Genomic DNA, 20,660 nt, shown 5'->3' with positions numbered 1-20,660 from the left:
TCACAGGGTCACCGTCTCTGTGACTCCCGGGTACAACTAGGCCTCGATCCTCAGTGCGGATTTATATTCTCCCAGGTGTGAGTCAGCCTCAAGCTCCTGCTCCAAGTTGCTCCCTCACACGGTCACTCCCTCTGTGACTCGGTGCTGATTTCGAGCCTCCTGCTCTGCTTTTTATCCAAATCCAAGTCCCAGTCGGCCTTGACCCTCGCTGCTGATTTATATTCTCCCGCTTTGTGCTGCAATCGCTCAGGTTCTCTCCCCTTGTGACTCCCAGGTAATGGAAGGCTTCAAGCCTCAGCTGAGATTTATAACATCCCATTCCACACTGCTCTCTTACAGGATCGCCGTTTGGCCTGGAAGACAGTGGAAAAGAGGAGGATTAGACAGAGCAGATGGTGTTACAGTGATTGAGCGAGCTGTAAGGGATGAAACAAGTTATCAGGGGAGCTAGGCAGACCTGCAGTAACTAAAGAACGTTACTGGAAGATACAGCGAGAGTTGCAGACACTGACGAAGGCAAACGAAATAGAGAGATGGTGGCTTGTTCATGACGGAGCTTTGTAGAGTCTAAAGGGCTTCAAAGTTTGTGAGGAGATCTGTAGCTCGGGTGCTCATTATTGTGGTTCTGTTCACAGAGTTGGGAATTTGTGTTGCAGACGTTTCGTCCCCTGTCTAGGGGACATCCTCAGGGAGCCTCCTGTGAAGCGCTTCTATGATCTTTCCTTTGCCATTTATAGTGATTTGTATCTGCCGCTTGCGGTTGTCAGTTCCAGCTGTCTGCTGCAGTGGTCGATATATCGGGTCCAGGTCGATGTGCTTATTGATTGAATCTGTGGATGAGTGCCATGCCTCTAGGAATTCCCTGGCTATTCTCTGTTTGGCTTGTCCTATAATAGTAGTGTTGTCCCAGTCGAACTCACGTTGCTTGTCGTCTGCGTGTGTGGCTACTAAGGATGGCTGGTCGTGTCGTTTCGTGGCTAGTTGGTGTTCATGGATGTGGATCGTTAGTTGTCTTCCTGTTTGTCCTATGTAGTGTTTTGTGCAGTCCTTGCATGGGATTTTGTACACGACATTGGTTTTGCTCATGTTGGGTATCGGGTCCTTCGTCCTGGTGAGTTGTTGTCTGAGAGTGGCTGTTGGTTTGTGTGCTGTTATGAGTCCAAGTAGTCGCAGTAGTCTGGCTGTCAGTTCAGAAATGTTGATGTATGGCAGTATGGCTAGTCCTTTGGGTCGTGGCATGTCTTCGTTCCGCTGTCTTTCCCTGAGGCATCTGTGGATGAAATTGTGTGGAGTTTGACCCCACCCCGCAGCTCACCAACAGGATAAACAAGACGCTGAGAAACCTACAATAAAAACGGACAGATAACCATGTTTGACCTACAGAGAATGAAAACTGAAAGCAACAACATCCCCAGATTCTATGGACTACCTAAAGTGCACAAACCAGACATCCCACTCAGACTCATAGTATCACTACCAGGGACACCATCACACAAACTGGCTAAAGAACTACTGCAGAAACTGAAACACCTTATCAGTGGATCCAGACACTCTGTACAATCGACACAGGAATTCTTGGACATCATCAGAAATATACACAGCGACAAGGAAGAAACCATGGACTCATTAGATGTAATGGCACTGATCACCTCCATCGACAAAACCCTAGCCAGAGAAACAATAGCCAACCTGCTGGACATACAGAACAGACAACAGGACGTTGAACCTATCAACAAAGACGGCATACTCAAACTACTGGACCTGGGCCTCACAACACACTTCACATTCAACAACCAAATATATGAACAAATCAACAGCACCCCCATGGGCTCACCCATCTCTGGACTCATAGCAGAAGCGGTAATGCAAAGATTAGAACAAACAGTCTTACCACAAATTCAACCCAAACTCTGGGTCAGATACATGGATGACACCTTTGTAATCATTAAAAACACAGAAATAGAGAACACACACCGGATCATCAATGCCACAATCACAGGAATCCGATTCACTAGAGAGGAAGAAAAGGACAACCAAATCCCATTCTTAGACGTGATGGTACAGAGAACAACTAACGGAGAATTCACCACAAAGGTTTACAGGAAAGCCACACACACAGACCAAATCCTAAACTACTAAAGCAACCACCCCAACACACACAAACGAAGTTGCATCAAGACACTGTTCAAAAGGGCAATAACACACTGCAGTACACCAGAACTACAAAAAGAGGAAGAAGAACACCTATACAATGTATTCGCCAAAAACGGATACCCCCACAATTTCATTCGGGATTGTCTGGTTGGATTTGCTCGACGACTGTCCTCTGATATTGATCAGGGCAGTGCAGATGATGTGGTTTATATGGAGTTCATTAAGGTCTTTGACGAGGTCCCACACGGAAGGCTGGTCCAAAAGGGAAGATCCCATTGGATTTAAGGTAAATTGGTAAATTGGGTCCACAATTGGTGGAGGGTTGGTTTTGGGATTGAAAGCCTTTGCCCAGCGGGTGTACCACAGGGATCTGTGCTGGAACTATTGCTGTTCAATATGGACATTAATCACTCGGATGTGAAAGCAGAAGGTAACATTAGTAGGTTTGCAGATAACCTGAAAGGTGAGGGTGTTGTCCACAGTGAGGGGGATGGACTCAGGCTGCAGTCTGATATCGATCAGATGATAAACTGAGCAGAGTAATGACAGACAGAGTTTACTTCTGATCACTGTGAGGTAATGCACTGTGGGAAGTCTAATAAACAAATGATATACATCATGAAGGGTAGGTCCTCCTGGAGAACTGAGGAACACAGGGACAAGTCCCTGGATGTCTGAAGGTGTCAGCACAGGTAGACAGGGTGGGGAATACACATGAACTGGGAGCAGGAGGGGGACCCACATCTGGTGGGGAACGTTTCTGGAGCTGCTCGAGAGGATTTAAACTCGTCTGGCAGGGGCTGTGTGACCCCAAAGGGTCGTAAGGTCAGAAAGAAAGTTGAGGCTGGTACAAATGTTCAAGAGAGCAATATAAGGAGACAAGGGAGGGCAAGGACATAGCAGACAATGAGGGAAAACTGGTGGATTAAACTGCAGTTATTTCAATACAAAGGGCCAGACAGATAAGGCAGATGAACCCAGAGCATGGATGGGAACATGGGATTGGGATCCCATAGATATTACAGAAACACAGCTGAGGGAGCAACAGGAGCAGCAGCTCAATGTTCCGGAGACAGATACTACAGGAAGGATAGAACAGGAGGGAAAACAGGAGGAGAGCTGGTGGGTTTGATTGGGGGAAAACATCCCAGCAGTACCTCGAGGGAGGATTCATGTAGGATCGCCCAGTTAAATGATATTAGTGGAACGGAGAAATAAAAATTGGTCATTAGTTTTCTGCGGTCAGACTACAGCGATAGGCAATGGGAGATGGAGGAGCAAATATGTCAGGAGATTTCAGATATCTCTTAGAATAATAGGGTTGTAATGATAGGGGATCTTAACCGTTCCAAACCTGGACTGGGATTGTTACTAAGTTAAACATTTGGTTAGAAGGAATTTGTTAAGTGTGTTCCGAAAACTCCCAGTCATTATGTAAGTGGCCCAACTGGAGAATGGGGCTAAACCTGACCTCCCCAAGGTCGGGAACGGGACTGAGGTGTTAGTGGGGGAGCACTTTGGAAAGTTACCACAACTGTATTAGTTTGAAAATAGCGATGGAAAAGGACAGGCCTGGTCCACAAGTTAAAGTTATTCAATGGAGCAAGATAGTATTAGACATTAATTTTTAAAGTAGATCTGGGGAGGCTATTTGCAGATAAAGGGAAGTCTGGCAAGTAGGAATATTTTAAAACCGAGATAAAAGGAGCGTTCAGCGACAGCATGTTCCTGTTAGTGTGCAGCTCAATGCTGACTGAATTAGGAAACAGTGGCTGAGTTTCAAGGCTGTGGTCAAGAAAAAGGAGTCACATGTCAGATATAACTGGCTGACTCAAGGGAATCCCTTCAGGAGCATCGGGGCTGGAGAAATACACTTAGGATGGAAATCAGGAATGTAAAAAGGGGACACGAGATAGCTTTGGCAGAGAAGGTTTAGGAGAATCCAAAGAGACTCCACAAGTGCATTAAGAGCAAAAGAAGAGCTCGGGACAAACCCGGTTTCCTTAATGATCAATGAAGGCAACGATGTGTGAAACTACAAGATCCAAAACAAATATTTCACTTTGGAACTTACTGTGGATAAAGACTGGGGCGCTCAGGGAAGTAAACAGTGTTTGGCCTGGGCACTATTGGAATACTGTGTGTAATTCTGGTCTCAATGCCATCGGAAGGATGTCGTGGAACATGAAAGGGTGCAGAAGAAATGACCAAAGATGTTGCCAGGGTTGGAGGATTTGTGCTTCAGGGAAAAGCCTGAATAGGCTGGGGCTGTTTTCACTTGAACATGGGAGGCTGAGGAGTTAACCGATAAAAGGGGTTTAAAGTCATGATGGTCATCGACAGGGTCAATAGACAAGGTCATTTCCCCAGGCGAGGGAAACTTTTCAAAGGGGTCTAAAGGACAACTGACTCCCGCAGAGTGGATGGAATAAGCTGCCAGAGCCAATAGTGGAGGCTGATAGAAATACATTTAAAAGGCATGTGGATGGATGTATGAATAGCAAGGGTTCAGAGGGATATTGGCAAAATTGTGGCAAATGTGACTAGAAACATCATGCAGGAGTTGGTCCGAAGGGCCTGTTTCTGTGCTGTACATCTCTATGACTCAATGTCTTGAAATGAGTCCACATTATAGAAAAGGAGGTGCTAGAGGTTTTAAAACACAAAGGTAAATAAATCCTCAGGACCTGATCAAATGGATCTCAGGACATTGTGGGAAGCTGGTGAAGAAATTGTAGGGCCCCGAGTAGAGATACTTGTACCATCGAGAGCTATGTGTGATAGGCTGTTCGACTGGAGGGTGGCATTGTGGACAGTGAAGAAGGTTTTCTGAGGTTACAAAGGGATCCTGATGAAATGTGTGAATGGCTGAAAAACTGTAGATGGAGTTCAATCTGATTAAACGCGAGGTAATGCATTTTGTACAACAAACACGTGCAGGTTGTATCCAATTAATGGCAAGATCTTCAGTAGTGTTGTAAAACAGAGGGAACTCATGGTTCAGCTACATAATTCTTTGAATTTTCAACATGGAGAGAGAGGATAGTTTAAAAAAAGGTGCTGGCCTGACTTGCTTTCATTGCTCAGTCCTTTGGATATAGGAGTTGGGAAGTCGCATTGAGATTATACTGGCCATTGGTGAGTCCTCTTCTGGAATACTGTGTCCAGTTCTGGTCGCCCAGTTATAGGAAGGATATTATTAAGCTGGAAAGGGTTGGGAGGAGATTTACTGGGATGTGGCTGGGTACAAAAGGCTTCAGTATAAAGAAAGGCTGAATAGGTTGGTGTTTTTCACTGAAATCTGAATGTTGACAGATGACCTCATAGAAGTTTATAAAATCATGAGGAGGATAGATAGAGTTAATGGGAGTTGTCTTTTCCCATGGACAGGGGAGTTTCAAGACAAGGCACTACATTTTTAAGTTTAGAGGAGAGACATATCAAAAAAAGACACGAAAGGCACATTGTTACACAGAGGGTGGGTTGTGTGTGGAATGAACTTCTCAAGGAAGGGGTGAACATGGGGACAATTACAATGTTCAAAAGATATTTGGATTAGTACAGGAATAGGAAAGGTTTGAAGGGATATGATCCAGGAACAGGCAGGTGGGATGACATCCGTTTTAGAGTATACTTAGCGTTAACTGAACAGTGCGGTATTACTCCAACTATGATTATAATGTTGCGTCATTAATTAAGAAAGGCTGCAAGAGAAAGCCAGGGAACGACAGACTGATGAGCAGACATCAGGGCGGGTCAGTTGTTGGGGGTCATTCTGAGAGGTAGGCCGTCCATGCATTTGGAAAGATAAGGCCTGATTACAGACAGCCAGCATGGCTTTGTGCCTGGGAAAACATGTCCCACAAACTGGACTGGAGTTTGCTCAAGATGTGAACAAAAAGATACACGAAGGCAGAGCAACAGACGTTGTTTCTGGCTTCAACAAACCCTTGTTCAGGGTGTAGCATGATACATTGGTTAGTAAGGGTAAATCACAAAGGATCAGGGAGAGCTTGCCAACTGGACACAAAATGGGATGACAGTGGGAGACAGTGCGTGGTGGAAGAGGGTTGTTGTTCAGACTGGGGTCTCTGACCAGCAGTGTGCTGTAAGGATTGGTGCTGGGACCACTGTTGTACACCATTTACATAAACAATCTGAGTGAAAATATAGGAGTCCCTGTTAGTATGTTTATGGATACCAAGATTAGTGGAAGAGTGGGCAGGGAATATAGTTATCGAAGGGGATGTTAATCAACTGGGCCAGTGGGCCAAGGAATGAAAGATGGATTTTAATTCAGGTGTTGGATTTAGTTAAGACAAACCAGGGAGGACTAACACGGGTAATGGTTGGGCCCTGGGCAGTGTTGTAGAAAAGGGAGAGACCAAGGGATGCAGTTACATTGTTCCTTGGACTGGCATCACAGGGCGACAGGGTGTTGAAAGCGGCAATTGGCACACTTGTCTTCATTGGTCAGAGCATTGAGTACATGAGTTGGAGATATAGGTAACATTGTCGTCTATATTTCTCCTGGGCAGGGGAGGCCATGGGGTGACGTTATAAAGATTTATGAAACCATGTAGGGCCAAATTAAGGTGAATTTCCAAGGGTAGGTGAGTCCAAAGCTAGAGGCATAAACGTGAGGTGACAGAGCAAGGATTTAAAGAGGGGGTTGAGGGGCAACATTATCCACAGAGGATGGTGCATAGACAGAATGGACTGCCAGAGCAAATGGTAAAAACAAGTACAATTACAACATGGAAAAGACACTCGGGCAGGTACATGGAGAGGAGAAGGTTTGAAGGGATATGAGCCAAACACAGGCAAACGCGACACATTCCATTTAGGAAATCTCAGCTGAAGAGTCATGCCACACAGAAACAGACTCGATGTCTCCAGTTATCGGAGGAGGAGACTATCGAGACAAGGCATGTTGTAGAGACTGAAGCAAGTTACAGCGATATGGATGGTCATCTGGACTGTAGGTTTCAAATATGTGAAATAATTGGTGAGAGGGGCGGAGATGACAGAGATAGGAACTGTTATAGGAGTTAGAATGATTGAAGACACTGGTCCTCAATACAAGCCATAGAAACAGTGTTGGAGAGGGAATAGGGAACAGAAAGATCCCAGGCAGCATTACCACACTCTCGTGGGAGGCCTGCTTTCCCCTCAGTTGTTCTGATGCTCCCTAAGAAAGCACAGGCCTTGACTGATAACTGGGAACTCCCGAAGCTGTCTCATCACAACAAAATTTGCAGCAGGCGTGGTGATTGAGCCTGGGGCGTGTTTGTACTGTGCTCCCCCTCCAGCACTTTCTCTACGTCACGTCTTGTTAGCTGATGTTTGGATCCCCCTAATTACTTTCTGCTCTGTGCACTGGAATGATCTTACTTGGCAGCAGGATTTATTGAAGACTCCCGACCTCCCTGACTTCGTCTTTCTGGCTGACCAACCATTGTCCCAACCAGCAGTTGGCAAGTCTATTGAGTCAGGAACTCCATGAGTACCTATAGAAGACACAGAAATAGGCAGAATGGGAAATTAGACTGATTCTGTGAGGGTTACACATATACAATGACAGTGAGCCCACAGAGATCTGGAAAATCCCGGTCTCCATTCCTGACCTGTGCTGCCTCATCTCTCTGGAGTGGAGAATTCTGTTGGCTCATGATCTGGAGTAGCTTCAAGAGTGAGAGACGCTGACAGAGGCAGCAATTAGACCCACACATGGATACCACATGGAGAGGTACTGAGTCACATCACCAGAGTGCCGGATCAAACAATTGTGCAGGAAGAAAGGGTTTTGATTCATGTTGCAATGGGATATACAAACTGTGAGCAGGTGAAGTGATGGCCTAGTGGCATTATTGTGTGACAATTTATACAGAAACTCAGCAAATGTTCTCTGGACACAGGTTCAAATCCCACCATTGCAAATGATTGAATGTGAAGTAAATGCTTCAAAAACGATGTAATTAAAAACCTGTAAATGAGTATTAAACAATTGCTGATGTTAAGAAAAATTCATCGGGTGCATTCCTGTCTTTAGTGAAGTAGTCTAAGATGGGACTGGGATATCACAGGTAATTACAGAACAACAACTGAGGGAGGGACAGGACAGGCAGCTCAATGTTCCAGGGGACAGATGCTGCAGGAAGGACAGAAGGGGAGCTGAGAGAGGAGGAGAGCTGCTGGTTCTGATGGGGTGAAACATCACAGCAGGACTGAGAGAGGATATTCCTGCAGGATCACCCAGTGAAGCTGTGTTCGTGGAATTAATCAATAACAATGGGTCTTCCCTTTCCTCTGATTGTTCTACAGACCCCAAGAGCCCCGCCCTCCTGCACCTTGACCTTCTCAAGATGGCGGCCCTCAGGCCCGCGCTCCCTCTTCCCTCAAACAAATGGCGGCCATGACACTGGGCCACTTCCCTGATCAGAGACCGCAACCTCCTAAACCGGGCCTGGGGGGTCTTTTTCGAGTTATTTTTAACCTGTATCCAGGAATTGTGAAATTTCTCCGCTACTTTCTCCCAGCGAGGCTCCCACACACCGGCTCTAAGCGCCGCTCTCTGAAGCTGATCGCAGCCGCTGCCGGAGAAAGCAGCTCCATGTCGCTCTCTCTGTGTCCTGATCAATGTGACGCTGCGCATGCTCCACATAGAAACCAAACTGCGCGTGCGTCTGAGATTATCGGTGAGTTTATAGAGAATATTCATATCTACACAGGATCATGGGGAAAATATGAGTCATTAACAATTGCTCTGTCGAGTTATAGTCATCGAGAGGATTAGTATGCAAATAGATTGTTCGGTCCAACTTAACCATACTAGCCAGGTATGTAAATTACCAATCGTTCTGTGAGTTTGAAAATAAGTTTCTTACTCGAGTTGTGTAAACCGACCTGTGAATTATTCACGCCGACCTGTGAATTATTCTCAGCTCGTCCCCCTAAACTTTTGCAAAATCACCCATGTGTTTATCCAAGGATTGTTTAAATCTCCCTAATGTACGTTATCAGATTTACATCTCAACTGTTTCGTTAAAATCTCACATTGATTCATGGGAGAGGCTTAATGCTCCACTATGTAGTGAGAATGATCAATCCTGAAGCGTTCACTCTCCGAGAATGCTTTGGCCCCGTTCCTCACTCACTCTGGTTCGACGACCGGCTGCTGCTCGGTCCTCCTGTTCCGCCCCTTCCTCCCAATTGCGGAGTTGATTCAGGCGCGACTCAGTAGGCTAAGGGACAGGGGAGGTTGGAGTCGATGCCTTGTAATGTGGTGAAAATGTCCTGAATCTTGGATCGAGAGGGCAGGTGTGTGTAACAACAACCTGATTAAGAAAAAACAAGGGAAGGCAGGAACAGAGTAAAAACAATAGAACATGCAAACAATGTGGTGGGGCTCTCAATGCTCTGGTGATTTTCGTCTTTACCATGTGTTTCAGGGCCCCAGGGCATCCCAGTACAGACTGTGCCACTTCTCTTTGTGTACAGCCAGATACCACGATTGTAGGGCAAAGTGATGTGGTGGGGTACAGATTCTGGATTAGAGGTGCTGGAAGAGCACTGCAGTTCAGGCAGCATCCGAGGAGTAGTAAAATCGACGTTTCGGGCAAAAGCCCTTCAGGAATAAAGGCAGAGAGCCTGAAGCATGGAGAGATAAGCTAGAGGAGGGTGGGGGTGGGGAGAAAGTAGCATAGAGTACAATATGTGAATGGGGGAGGGGATGAAGGTGATAGGTCGGGGGCAGTCGGAGGATGGAGTGGATAGGTGGAAAAGAAGACAGGCAGGTAGGACAAGTCAGGACAAGTCACGGGGACAGTGCTGAGCTGTAAGTTTGAAACTGGGATGAGGTGAGGGAAAGGGAAATGAGGAAACTGTTGAAGTCCATATTGATGCCCTGGGGTTGAAGTGTTGCGAGGCGGAAGATGAGGCATTCTTCCTCCAGGTGTCTGGTGGTGAGCGAGCGGCGCTGAAGGAGGCCCAGGACCTCCATGTCCTCAGCAGAGTGGGAGGAAGAGTTGAAATGTTGGGCCACAGGGCGGTGGGGGTGATTGATGCGGGTGTCCCGGAGATCTTCCCTAATGTGCTCTGCTAGGAGGTGTCCAGTCTCCCCAATGTAGAGGAGACCGCATCGGGAGCAATGGATACAATAAATGATAATAGTGATGCACAGATAAAACTTTGATGGATGTGGAAGGCTCCTTTAGGGCCTTGGATAGAGGTGAGGGAAGAGGTGTGGGCACAGGTTTTACAGTTCCTGCGGTGGCAGGGGAAAGTGCCAGGATGGGAGGGTGGGATTTTGGGGGCCGTGGACCTGACCAGGTAGTCATGGGGGAAACGGTCTTTGCGGAAGGCGGAGAGGGGTGGGGAGGGAAATATATCCCTGGTGGTAAGGTCTGTTTGGAAGTGGTGAAAATGTCGGCGAATGATTTGGTTTATGCGAAGGTTAGTGGGGTCGAAGGTGGGGTCTGAGTGCAGAGGTGCGGGATATGGACGAGATGCATTGGAGGGCATATTTAACCACGCGGGAAGGGAAATTGCAGTCTCTAAAGAAGGAGGCCACCTGGTGTGTTCTGTGGTGGAACTGATCATCCTGGGAGCAGATACGGTGGAGGCGGAGGAATTGGGAATATGGGATGGCATTTTTACAAGAGATAGGGTGGGAAGAGCTGTAATCCAGGCAGCTGTGGGAGTCGGTGGGTTTGTAAAAAATGTCAGTGTCAAGTCGGTCATCATTAATGGCGATGGAGAGGTCTAGGAAGGGGAGGGTGGTGTCAGAGATGGTCCAGGTAAGTTTAAGGTCAGGGTGGAATGTGTTGGTGAAGTTGATGAATTGCTCAACCTCCTCGCAGGAGCACAAGGTGGCGCCAGTGCAGTCATCAATGTAGTGGACTGGGGAGTAATTACGGAAGATCGACTGTTCTATGTAGCCAACAAAGAGACAGGTATAGCTGGGGCCCATACGGGTTTCCATGGCTACCCCTTTGGTCTGGAAGAAGTGGGAGGATTCGAAGGAGAAATTGTTAAGGGTGAGGACCAGTTCGGCCAAACGAATGAGAGTGTTGGTGGAAGGGTACTGTTGGGGATGTTGGGAGAGGAAAAAATGGAGGGCTTGGAGGCCCTGGTCATGGCGGATGGAGGTATAGAGGGATTGGATATCCATGTTGAAGATGAGGCATTGGGAGCTGGGGAAACAGAAGTTTTGGAGAAGGTGGAGGGCGTGGGTGGTGTCTCAAACGTATGTGGGGAGTTCCTGGACTGGGGGGATAGGACAGTGTCATGGTAGGTAGAGATGAGTTTAGTGGGGCAGGAGCATGCTGAGACAATGGGTCGGCAAGAGTGGTCAGGCTTGTGGACCTTGGGAAGGAGGTAGAACCGTGCAGTGCGGGGTTCCTGGACTATGAGGTTGGAAGCTGTGGGTGGGAGATCTCCTGAGTTGATGAGGTTCCGTGTGGTCTGGGAGATGAAGGTTTGGTGATGGGGGTGGGGTAATGGTCGAGGGGGCAGTAAGAAGAGGTGTCCTCGAGTTGGCATTTGGCTTCAGCAGTGTCAAGGTCAGTGCGCCAGACTAACACTGCGCCCCCTTTATCTGCTGGCAAAATGGTGAAGTTGGGATTGGAGCAGAGGGATTGGAGGGCTGCACGTTGTGAGGGTGAGAGGTTGGAGTGGGGGAGGGGGGTAGACAGGTTAAGGCAGCTAATGTCCCGGCGGCAGTTGGAAATGAAAGGTCGAGGGCAGGTAATAGGCCAGCACGGGGTGTCCAGGTGGATGCAGTGTGTTGGAGGTGGGTGAAGGGGTCCTTGGAATGTGGGCAGGAGTCCTGATTGTGAAAGTAATCTTGGACATGGAGGCAACGGAAGAATTGTTTGCCCAGATTATTTTTTCTTGAGCATTTTTGACAGTCAAGAATTCTTTTTTCCAATAAGCAAGTGTATTTTCCATCCATTTCTGATAATCAAATTCTGAACCATTTTCATTCCCTGTAATCCATTTTGCACTCCCTGAAACATTAACTTTGTTTCTCCTTCCACAGATACCAGTGATTAATGCCAAAGCCCTGTTGCTTGTGGAGAGGGTGATGTTTGACTTTCTTGTACAGCTGCAGTTTGTGTGGTGAAGGTGCTCCCACAATGTGGTTGGGTAAGAGACATTACAGATTATTCATTACAGCAACAGTGATTATTTGAAGATAATGTCCAAATCAAGAACAGTTTGTAGTTTTATGATCATGCTTATAATTTCACAAAAATGTAATTGAGAACTTTAGAAATAAGGCCAGGGATGGAGATTTTAGGACAGGTGACCAAAAGCATTGCCAAAAAGCAGGCTTTGAGGGATTTCTTAAAGGTGAAAAGCAGACCTGTGAGGTTTTGTCTGTAAGTTCCAGACCATGTTGCTTTAGTAACTGTAGAATCAGCTACACAGTTGAAGTAATGAATTAACCAATCGTTGGGAGTCTCGAAGAAAATGGGTTGAGACCTCAATAAAGGATGTGTGGTGCAGGGAGCTAGAGATGATAACAGCCAGGAATCAAATCAAGAATGAGAATTTTAAATTGTTGTTGCTTATGAATAGGAGCCTTTTGACAGATCAACATGTTTGGGGAGAAGTGAGCACGTGGGCGATAGAGCTTTCATTTTTTTCTTGAGATTACAGGGAGGTTGAATTTGGGAGGCTGGCCAGGAGTGTGTTTGGATAATTAAGTTTTGAGATGACACACGATGGATGAGAGTTTCAGTATATGAGCTGAGATGAGGGTGGAATCACCTTGATATAGTGGTGTTGGAGTGGGACTGGGCTGTTCCCCTCACCTCACCTCCGGGATTCAGCTGGTTGTCAGGTTGTGAATCAGGGCAGTAACACAATCGGGAGCTGAGTGGCCCTGGTGCAGCCTAAAATGAGTGTAGCTCAGCTGGCTGTTGCTGAGCAGCTGCTGTTTGATAGCCCTGTTGATGACATCTTCCATCACTTTACTGCTGATCGAGTGTGGACTGACAGAGGGAAGTTGCTTGAGTTGGATTTGCCCTGTGTTTTTGTGTTGAATATCCCTGGGCAATGTTCCACATTGTCGGTCGATGCCAGTGCTGGAGCGGTACGTGACTTGGTGGGTGGCAAGTTCTGGAGCACAATCTATCAGTATTATTGCCAGACTATTAGCAGGACCCATAGCCTTTACACTACTTAACAATTTCTCGATATTGTTCGAACTAAATTGAACTGGCTTAAAGCTCACATCTGTGACGTTAGGAACCACTGGAGAAGGCTGACGTGGATCATCCCACTTTGCATTTGGCTGAAAATTACTGCAAATGCTGTCATCTTGTCTTTTGCATGGATGTGTGAAACCCCTCCATCAGTAAGGGTGGGGATATCTGTGGTGCTTCCTGCAAAGAGTTGTTTAATTGTCCATTACCATTCACAACTGGGTGTGGCAGAACTGCAGAGCTCTGATCTGATCCATTGACTATGGGATTACTTAGCTCAGTTGCTTGCCGCTGATGCTGTTTGATGTGCAGGTAGTCCTGCTTGGTAGCTTCACCAAGTTGGCACTTCATTTTTAGGTCTGTCTGGAGCTGCTCATGGCATGCCGTCCTTTCCTGTCCATTGTGATGGGTGAGAGCAGGATTTACAAACCCATGAGATTACAGATTGTGCGGGAGTACAGTTCTGCTGCTGTTGTTATCCCACAGTGCCTCAGCGAGATCCAGTTTGAGTTCCTACATCTGTCCTATTTAGCACGGTGATAGTACCACTCGGCACAATGGAGTTTTTTCTCAACTTTAAGGTAAGGCTTTGTCTCCAAAAAGACTGTGGGATGGTCGGTCTTATCGATACTGTCATGGACAGATGTATTTGCTGCTGGTTGATTCATACTGATAAGATGTAGTATGTTTTTTCCCTCTTGCTGGTTCCGTTACCGCCTGCTGCAAACCCAGTTGAGCAGCTATGTCCTTGAGGACCCGACCAGCTCAGTCAGTAATCCTGCTGCTGAGCTACGCTTGGTAGAGGACATTCAAATCCTGTACCCAGAGTAGGCTTGTCACCATTTTATTGCCTCAGTGCTTCCTCCAAGTGTTTTTCAACGTGGAGGAGCACTGATTCATCAGCTGCGGGAGCACGGTACATGGTAATTAGCAGGAGCCATGTGACTTCCTGGTGTCCAAAGTCAATGCTAAGTACTCCCAAGGCAAATGGTTCCTGTGTGTACACTACTGTGCCATCACCTCTGCCTGGTCTGTCCTGCTGGTGGGACAGGACATATCCAGAGATTTCAGGAGAAAGTGAAGACTGCCGATGCTGGAGATCAGAGTCGAGAGTGTGGTGCTGGAAAAGCACAGCAGGTCAGGCTGATGAAGGGCTCAGGCTCAAAACATCGATTCTCCTGCTCCTCAGATGCTGCCTGACCTGTTGTACTTCTCCATCATCACACTCTATCTAGGGATGGTTATTGTGGTGTCTGACCATTATCTGTAAGGGGTTACTCTGTGAGTATGACTTTGTCAGGCTGTTCCTTGCCTAGTCTGTGAGACAGCTCGGCACAAAAAAACACAGATGTTAGTGAGCAGGATGTTGCAGAGTCGGGAGGGCTGATTCTGTGGTTGTATTTCCTAATGCCTTGTTAGATGCCGAGTGGTCCATCCAGTTTCATTCCTTTGTTGAGACTTTGCAGTGATTAATACAGTGAGTAGCTTGTTGGCCAACTGTCAGGTTGGCAGGATTTTTTTCGCCATTGACAATGGTTCCATGGAGATCAGGAGATTCCTAATTCATTATTTTTTCTTGAATTCAGATTCTACCATCTGCCGAGCTGGGATTCGAACAAGGACTTCAGTTGTACATTTTAATATTCTGGATAAAAGTTAAATACATTAGGTTTGTTCATTCATTTTAAATATCACTAACCCTGGTTTTGCTTCTTTGTAAAACACTGTCCATCATCATGTCTCCTTCATCCTTCCCTCCAACAACAAGAGCAAGGCGCACATTGAGTTTCTCTGTCACTAAGACTGAGACAATCTGATCAGCTGCCTCTGCTGCTTCTCTCCCTCCCACTAGGCCACCGAGACAAGCTGCCTCACATGGTGTTCCTGATTTTTGTCCCAAACTTACATCTTTCTCCAGTCTCTTGTCAAGCCTTATGAGAGCTCACCTTGATCTTTTACTAGTCTCACTAAACTACAGATATTCCAACTCTGTTTCCTCCTCATCACTCCCCCTCCCCAATTCACAGGTATTGTTCCTTGTTCTGTCTGTCTATCTTTTCTGGTTATGTCCTTCTCATCCATTCTGCCAAAAAAACTAACATTTGACCTCACCATCATTTGTAAATCCTGCTCCATCTCCACTCTCCCTTTCATTTCTGAATTCCTTGTATTTGGTGTCTCTCAAGGATCTATCCTTGGTCCCTCCTGTTTCTCACCTACACACTGCCAGGAAGTGACATTGTCCAAAAACACAGTGTGAGGTTTCACATGTACACTGACGATGTCCAGCTCTCCTTCCCCACCATCCCTCTCCATTGCTCCACTGTTGCTCAGTTACCAACCTGCTTATCACATTCCCACTACCCGATTAACTGCAATTTCCTCCAAAGAAACATTGTTACGGTTAAACCCATTACCTTCAGTTGCTATTACAAATTCCTTTCTCTTACTTCTGAGCCCCTCCCTCTCTCTGGGTGCAGTCTGAGATAGAACTAGACTCTTCACAACATTGCTGTCATATCTGTAACCCCAAGGTGACCTTCTGATCAGACATCTATGCAATCACAAACACCAGGAATTCCAATCTCTAAAATGTTGCTTGTCTCCACCTCACCCTATCTCCATTGCTACTGAAACCCCTTACCCATGTCAGTGTTACCTTAAACTTGATGAATCTGAAATGAACCCTTGATTTCGTGACTGACCCAGAATCTGCTAGCTTTCAGTGTTTCCTGCACAAATAACCCCCGATCCCTTTGTGGTGCAGCTTTCTACAGTTTCCACTATGTGAATAGCACTCCGTTCTCTTATTATCCCCTCCAAAATGACCGACTTCACTTTTTCCCAAATTATACTCCATCTGACAACTTGTTGCCCCCTTCTCCTGTGCATCTCTCTCTCTTCACAATCCTCTTAGAACTTTACAGTTATGCCTTTTCCAGGAGTTCCCCACCCATTCTTCTAAACATTTACTGGGAGCACTGGGCAGTGTGAAGCATGCAGAGTTGCTCTGTTTTTAGAGATACTGTATGGGAGGAGCTTGCTGCCCATTGGTCTGAATTGAGGCAACTTGCCCATCGAGCTGCATGAGCCTTTCACACCCCATGTCTTTTTTATGAAGCACAGCAGCAGCATGGAAGGAAAGAAAAGGAAGCAAATCCTGCTCTCCATATCTCACTGACTCTTGGAATATTCTGTCCCATGTGTCAAAGATCTGCCCTGTTCAATCACATGAAGTCCCAAGGTGGAAACTCCTAGAAACCCACATAAATTTCCACCTGAACTGACTGCTGACCTCCACAAGGGGTAATGTGTCCAGTCATCCTGGGCCAGGAGGAGGGGATGGTGCGAAGTTTCTAACCTAAACTGACAATGATGGGTTTTATAAACTTGTATTACAGGATACTACAGGTGGACATTCAGATGGTAACCTCAGTCATTGTAACACCTAACTCTGATTGAATTAGTCAATTCATCAGGACCTGGATATTTACATTGTGTGTGAGTATTGTATTCCATCTGAAACCCATTTGCTGCATAAACGTTCTCCTTTGAATCTTCCCAAACCTTTAATGTGTGTCCTGTAATCCTTGTATAATGAGCTGATGGGTGTAAGGTTTATTATTATAACGTGTAACTTTTCTAAACCCCTCTGTCACAGCTTCCCGCAATTGCCTTTGCTACAAGGAGAACACCTCAGTTTCCCCAAACCCCTGATTCCCCAATGTCTGTTTGTTCTCTATAAGGCACACATCAGGATTGTGTTGGAACATTCTCCACTTGCCTGCATCAGTGCAGCCCCCAACACTATTAAAGAAAGTGACCATCCTCCAGGACAAAGCACTGTGTCTGAGTGGTGTCCCACCCACTACCTTCAGCATTCCCTCTCCCCATCCCAGAGACACAGTGGCATCACTGTGTAAAAGGTAAAGGCAGCATTGTCCTACCAGACCATAGGGCTGCTCTCTCATTAGGGAGGAAACTGGAGCCCCGGAAGAAACCCATGGAGACACTGGGAGAATGTGCAAGTCCCACAGACTTTGTCCAAAGCTGGAATCGAACCAGGGGTCCTGGCAACAGTACTAATCACTGAGCCACCGTGCCACCCTAAAATTGTAATCTGATTCACAACTACCACTTCCTCTGATAGTTCATTCCACACAGAAACCATTGTCTGAACAAAAATAAAAGAAAATTCCCAAACGCCTTTTTAAAGCCGTTCTGCTGTCACCTTAAAAGGTATGTACCCAGTCTTGAATCGTGTCCCGTCCTGGAAAGGACACCAGCTGTTCACGTTACTGATACCAACCCTCCATGTTTTGAGAAACGTCTAATAAGGTCACTCCTCAGCCTCCTGCGCGCCACTGAAAGAAGTCGCAGCCTATCCAGCCTCTGCTTATAATTCAAACTATCCACTCCCATCAACATCCTGGTAAATCTCTTCTGAATCTGCTCCAAAGACATAATGTCCTCCCGATATCAGCATGACCAGAACTGGACACAGAATTCCAGAAAAGGCCTCCCCAACATCCAAAATAACGTCCCAACTCTTGTACTCAAAGGTCTGAGCAATGAAGGCAAGTGTGCTAAGCACCTTCTTAACCACCCTGTCGACATGTGACACAGACTTGAAAGACCCAAACCCCACGGCCTCTTCATTCCATATCACGACGCGAGGCCCTGTTTTTAATTAGTGTAAGTCTGCCCTCGTTTGTTTTTTCAAGATGTTATATTTTGCATTTATTCCAATACAAAGGGAACAAAGGAGAAACTTTTGCACGAGGAGACTGGTACATGTATGGAATAAGCTGCCAGAAGTGGTGGAGGCTGACAATTATAGCATTTTAAAGGCATTTGGATACTTGACATGAATAGGAAAGATTTAGAGGGATATGGCCCAGGTGCTGGCAAGAGGGATAAGATTAGGTTCGGATATCTGGTCGGCATGGAAAAATTTAACCGAAGGTTCTGTTTAGTGCTGTTCATCTGCCACTGAACTCAGTGGGTTTCAGTCTCTTCAAAGATAAATCTTAGTCTGTTTTATTTTAGTAAAGCTACAACATTCAGTAGGACGGTGGCTTATTTCTTTAAGTACACATCCTATGATACTTTGATTCAGTTTTTTAATGTAAAATATTGGTACTAATTTATTCTAGAGTAGTGTTTTGTAAAGCTATAAGACTATGTGCCTTTTTCTGGGTCTGTGGACTGTTAAGGTGCAGAGATTGCCATTCATACAGTGATGTGCTCTTCCTGTTGGACGTAGGAGATTAAGAAAAGTTTCAATGATCCTGATTGTCTGCAGGAAGTGAGGATGCAAATCCTGTAGAATTTCATGGACCAGATGGAGCGATGGTTAAAGGTAATGAAGAATTTAGAGGGGCCGGGGGTTGTGATAGGTGGCAGTTTTAGAAAGGTAGGAAAACTGCCAATCCAGTCAGGTAGATGGGTTTCCTCTCGGAAATGGAGGAGTGGAGGGCAAGTAGTGCAGGTGTCCCCTGTGGTTACTTCCATCTCAAACAATTATACTGTTTTGGAAAGCATCGGGGGTCACAGACTCTCAGGGGAATATCGCACTGACAGCCAAGTTACTAGTGTAATGTCAGGTATATCAGGTTCCACGTGATCTATGGTGATAGGGGGCTCTCTAGTCTGCAGCACAGACAGCAGTTTCTGTTGTGAACAGTGAGACGTCAGAATGGGGTGGTACCTCCCTACTGCCTGGGGGAAGGATGGTTCTGAGGGTGCAGGATATTCTGAAAGGGGAGAATGATCAGTGGGAGGTCACTGTACACTGGTACCAATGGCATAAGAGAAAAGGCTAAAGTCCTGATGAGAGAATATAGCAAATTAGCCTGGAGGATAATAAGCAGATCCTTGTGGGTAGTAATATCTGGATTACTCCCGGTGCCACATGCGAGCGAGAGTAGCAATAGCAGGGTAGAGCAGATGAATGCGTGGCAAAGGATCTGATACAGGGGAGAAGATTCACATTTTTGGATCATTGGAATCTCTGCTGGTGTAGAATTGACATGCTTAAGAAGGATGGATTACACCTGAATTAGAAGGTGTCTAATATCCAAGCAGGGAGATTTGCTAGTGCTATTCGGGGGGCATTAAACCAGTGAGGGCGAGGGGGTAAACCAAGAGCTAGTGAGAAACGACGTAAGTCTGAGGCTGGTACAGTTGAGAAGTTAGACAGGCAAGGGAAAGGCACAGAAAGAGGTAGGACTGACAAGGTACAATAGACAATAGGTGCAGGAATAGGCCATTCTGCCCTTTGAGTCAGCACCACCATTCATTATGATCATGGCTGATCGTCCACAATCAGTATCCTGATCCTGTCTTATCTCCGTAACACTTGATTCCATAATCTTTAACAGCTCTATCCATCTCTTTCTTGAAAGTATCCAGAGACTTGGCCTCCACTGCCTTCTGGGGTAGTGCACTCCATGTGTCCACTACTCTCTGGGTGAAGACGTTTCTCCTCAACTCTGTTCTAAATGGCCTCTCCCTTATTTTTAAACTGTGTCCTCTGGTTCTGGACTCACCCATCCGTGGAAACATGCTTCCTGTCTCCAGAGTGTCCAACCCTTTAATAATCTTGTAGGTCTCCATCAGATCCGCTCTCATTCTTCTAAACTCAAGTGTATACAAGCTCAGTCCCTCCAATCTTTCAACATATGATCATTCCGCCATTCCGGGAATTGACCTCATGAACCTACCCAACACTCCCTCAATAGCCACAATGCTATTCCTCAAATGTGGAGACCAAAACTGCACAAAATACTCCAGGTGCGGTCTTACCAGGGCCCTGTACAGCTGCAGAAGGACCTCTTTGCTCCTATACTCAATTCATCTTTTTATGATGCCAGCATGCAGTGAGCTTTCTTCACTACCTGCTGTACCTGCATGCTTGCTTTAATTGACTGATGTATAAAAATAACTATATCTTGTTGTACTTCCCCTTTACCAAACTTGACTCCTTTTAGATAGTAATCTGCCTTCCTGTTCTTGCTTCCAAAGTGGATAACCAAAAATTTATCCACATTAAACTGCATCTGCTATACATCCGTCCACTCACCAAGTTAACCTGTATTCTCATAACATCCTCCTCACATTTCACCCTGCCACCCAGCTTTGTGTCATCAGCAAATTTGCTAATATTACTTTTAATACGTTCATCTATATTATTAATGTATATTGTAAACAGCTGCGGTCCCAGCACCGAACCTTGTGGTACCCACTAGTCACTGCCTGCCATTCTGAAAGGAAGCGTTTATCACTACTCTT

At 46.1% G+C, this 20,660-nt stretch overlaps 2 long non-coding RNA genes across 2 annotated transcripts in view; one reads left to right on the top strand and one right to left on the bottom strand.

Moving 5' to 3' along the window:
* The window catches only part of LOC140493974 (uncharacterized), a 23,160-nt gene extending 14,403 nt beyond the window's left edge, over window positions 1–8,757 (bottom strand). The window contains exons 1-2 of the long non-coding RNA XR_011963817.1: window positions 8,651–8,757; window positions 7,549–7,664 (exon numbers count right to left, since the gene is read on the bottom strand). This is a non-coding gene — a long non-coding RNA (uncharacterized lncRNA). The remainder of the gene's footprint in view (window positions 1–7,548; window positions 7,665–8,650) is intronic.
* Window positions 8,758–12,201: 3,444 nt separating this feature from the next.
* On the top strand, window positions 12,202–16,795 carry LOC140493973 (uncharacterized). Its single transcript, XR_011963816.1, has 3 exons — window positions 12,202–12,303; window positions 14,954–15,036; window positions 16,769–16,795. It is a non-coding gene; the product is annotated as an uncharacterized lncRNA (long non-coding RNA).
* The last annotated feature ends 3,865 nt before the right edge of the window (window positions 16,796–20,660 follow it).

Source organism: Chiloscyllium punctatum, chromosome 23 (assembly GCF_047496795.1).
Source record: "Chiloscyllium punctatum isolate Juve2018m chromosome 23, sChiPun1.3, whole genome shotgun sequence".
NCBI classification, from domain to species: domain Eukaryota; kingdom Metazoa; phylum Chordata; class Chondrichthyes; order Orectolobiformes; family Hemiscylliidae; genus Chiloscyllium; species Chiloscyllium punctatum.
This window is presented reverse-complemented; position numbering and strand designations above follow the sequence as displayed.